Source organism: Lissotriton vulgaris, chromosome 2_1 (genome assembly GCF_964263255.1).
Source record: "Lissotriton vulgaris chromosome 2_1, aLisVul1.2, whole genome shotgun sequence".
Lineage (NCBI taxonomy): Eukaryota > Metazoa > Chordata > Amphibia > Caudata > Salamandridae > Lissotriton > Lissotriton vulgaris.
This window is the reverse complement of record NC_141687.1, coordinates 1,697,275,362-1,697,278,973: the sequence shown is the minus strand read 5'-3', so window position 1 is coordinate 1,697,278,973 and position 3,612 is coordinate 1,697,275,362.

Below are 3,612 nucleotides of genomic sequence, written 5' to 3'. Positions count from 1 at the left end.
CTGTAAAGAAGAAACTGAAGACAGATGAGATCCCATATAAAATGCTGTACCGGGCAAAATTAAGAATAACGCATCGGGGGAGGCAGCATTTCTTCCAGTCACCTAAACAGGCAGAAGACTATCTCAAACAACACTGCCGTGCGTCATCAACGGAGGCAGAATCCCCCCTGCGCTCCAGGTCCCAATCGCCGCTATCAAACCCAGACTGACGATGGAAGTTACTACCAGCCATTCTTTAAGCTACCCCCTGTGAACTGTTCTAAACCGGTGAAGTATTTCTTTGGATGATGCACTGTATTTTGTTCCGCCTGGACACTCACCTCCATCCCGCAGACGCTGCCCGCCCATCGAAGGCAGAGTGGTGTGCGGGTGAAATAGAGGAGGGGAGTGGGCAGTACTGTGCCCCTAGTGTTGTTTCCATGAGGGTTAACCCATTATTAGGTTTCGCCTCGCCGAAAGCTGCGCAGCAGACTTTCGCGCAAGGCGAAAACTTTTGTTTACTAGTATGGACAAAAGTTCCGCCTTTCTGTTCCATTGGCTAGCTCCATAAATGGAGGCTTGCCATTGGAAGAGAGAGGCGTCCGTCTTTCAGCGAAGCGATTGGTGGGCGTTCCCGGCGATTTTTCTCATCCTGCCCCTTTGACAACGTCATTGCGGCAGTGGGCATTTACTTTTTTTTTTTGGCCGCCTTTTATTTTGTCATTTGCCCTGACCTCTGATGAGTGCTTGCTGCTGTCCTAGCTTCTTCCGTCCCCCCTCCCGCTGTCCGTGGGCCTGCCTGCCCCCCCTCCCGCTGTCCGTGTGCCCGTTAACCCTCCCGCTGTCCGCCCCCTCCCGCTGTCCGTGAGCCTGTTCATCCGCGCCCCCTCCCGCTGTCCGTGAGCCCGTTAACCCTCCCGCTGTCCGCCCCCCTCCCGCTGTCCGTGAGCCTGTTCATCCGCCCCCCCTCCCGCTGTCCGTGAGCCCGTTCATCTGCACCCCCCTCCCGCTGTCCATGTAACTCTTTTAACCCTGATTCAGATGGAGATCACACGTTGAGTATGACACTGGTATTATTAGGCGTAGACGTGTTCCAGTGATGTTTTGGCGATGTTTGGTACAAAAGGGGGTGGTAATGGGAGCAGCAGCGCAAGCTCTCCCCTGAAGTGAGGTGCAGCAGCTCCCCCCGCGCTGAGCAGATGAGAGTTGCTTGGGGTGGGTGCCTTGGGAGGGGTGGGGCTGCTAGTAGTATGTTTTGGAGACAGCTACTGAACCTAATCCTTGCAGACTGCCTCACCATACTGCTTTCAGCGGCACCGCATTTCAGAACCACAGGGGTCAGTTTGGAACAAGGGCGTATTGCAGCCCCTGTGGCGCGAAGCGAGCCAAACTCTTCCGGTGCTCCACAAGTGTATGTGTGTGAGGGGGTGGTGGGGAGGTGGGGGTGGCAACTGTAAGCATGCTGAGATAGCTCGGTGGGTTACCTCACACTCTGCGCTGAGTTGAGTATAACGTATTAAATACAATCGTACTGAGTCAGCTTTTCTATCGACTGATGCCAACAGAAATCAGTACTGTTCAGATACTTTTAGCCTTTGTTAAGAAGCTCTGAGAGCACTGCAACTTCATGAAAAGCAATTATTATTAACCGAGCAGCAGATAGAGAATGTCTCTATATTAATGAATGAAAGCAATCCAAGTCCAACAACTGATTTTGTCCTGGGTACCTAAAATCGTGATAAGTAAGTCATCCTCTTTCAGGCCTCTCTTTAAAAGTCAATTGTGCTAAAATAGCGTCCTGACTCTGCCACCATCTGAAATTTATGAATTTATAGGTTTGTCAATGAAAGAAACTTCTCAGTTGCTTACTGCACCGGTTTTGTGATGTGATGTTGTCTTTTTGCTCGTATTTGTAAAGCACCTATATATTGGTATGGCCTCGCAGCGCTGTGCGCTGACTGGAATATGCGTCTTGTATGTGAAGAGCTGTCAAAGCGCCATTTTCATCTTTCTGTAATTCGTGTTAACATTTTGCTAGAGTAGCTCACGGTGTCCATTAATGCGCCTCTAAGCGCTCTTCTCACAATCAGTGTGAAACAATATAAACTTTGCTGCCCAGTGTAATCGTACGGTCAGGGTGGGGTGCTGACGCCGCTTTTAAAAGTGCGTCACAGTGCCTCATGCCCACGTGACTGGACGGGGGGTGCCGACACCCTCTGACAGGAGGAATCCCAATTCTAGGGTTTCTCAGACTATGCAGCATGGGAGGACAGTTTGCAGCTACCGCATGGGCGCCCTGCCTTGTTTACATAGTTACTCAAATGTTGCTGACAGATAAGAGCCGGAAGCCATTGCCGGTCTGCCAAATTGCATGCTTGTTGCAACACGGCAGTCCATGTAAGGCCTTCAGCGCTGTCTTTGCCCTCACACCATGATTACATTATATACATTGAGCAAACCTTACCTACTCGAGGAAGAAGGGCACTCAAATGCTGAAGTGCAAATCATTTCTTCTGAAGGTCTATCTATGTGTCCCATATTTCCTGGCTCTGTGTGTTGTATGCAGGCACTGGTGTTTGTGTGCGCGTGGTACAATGTTTATGTGGCATTTTCTATCAAAGTTAGGCTTTAATAGCGTTGCATGCAATAGGTGTCACAGCTGTCTGTGCTAGATATTCCAGTTTTCATCCACAGAAGGATGAAAGGCTGAGGATGCCAGTGACAGCAACAAGCCCTATATTTACAAAGCTATGGTGCCTTTCGATCAGTGAAGTACAGGCGTAGATTTGGTGTCTCTAGCAATATTAAACATGTATGAGAGGCGTTTGGCTGTAGACAGGATATGTATGTGTGCTCACGAAAAGTTAGCAAACTGTTGCTGTGGTTGTAGAGGCACCGGGCAGCAAAATGTTACATTGAGATAGTTGCCTGGACCTTGTATCCGCACTGGGTTCAATCTCAACTTCCCCAGCTCACTGAACTGTGACTACCATTTTTCTTGTCAGCCATTACACTACCCGTCTGCACTTCAAAATTGCATCCATAAACAACCTTCTTGATCTGTCAGTGGCGTTTGATAGAGTGGATGAGGCTTTAAGTGGAGCAAGTCCTGCCGGAGCTCATACCTGGGGTAATTAAAAACTGACTTTGAAACAAGTCACTACCAGTCCCCTTAGGTGTGTCCATAACTTTACAGGGAAACACACTGATCTACTCCTCCTGAGCGATAACTGCGCAAACACTTATGGTAATCCATGTCGGCCATGCAGTTCATTTTTACATTTCACATTTTACTTCATCATGCATTCCCTATGAGAATTTGCTTTCCCCAGATGTTGTGTTTCCATATTTTTTCCTACATTATATGACTCTTTTGTAGTGCATACTGTGAACCGATTCACCTCTAAGTTTTTGAGTGAGTTAAAGTTGCGGACGGGTGTATATGACAGAGCATGACTGAAAGCTCTGAAGTTGAGGCTGAAGGCAGCCCTAGTGGGTTACAGTTATTGTTAGTGGGTCGTAAGTGTGTTCAGGTCACATTACATGCACATCCAAACCGTGGCCCCTCTGCAGAACACATATCTGGATCGTCCAATATGTGCCAATTGCAAATCTGTTGGAAAGTGTGCGAAG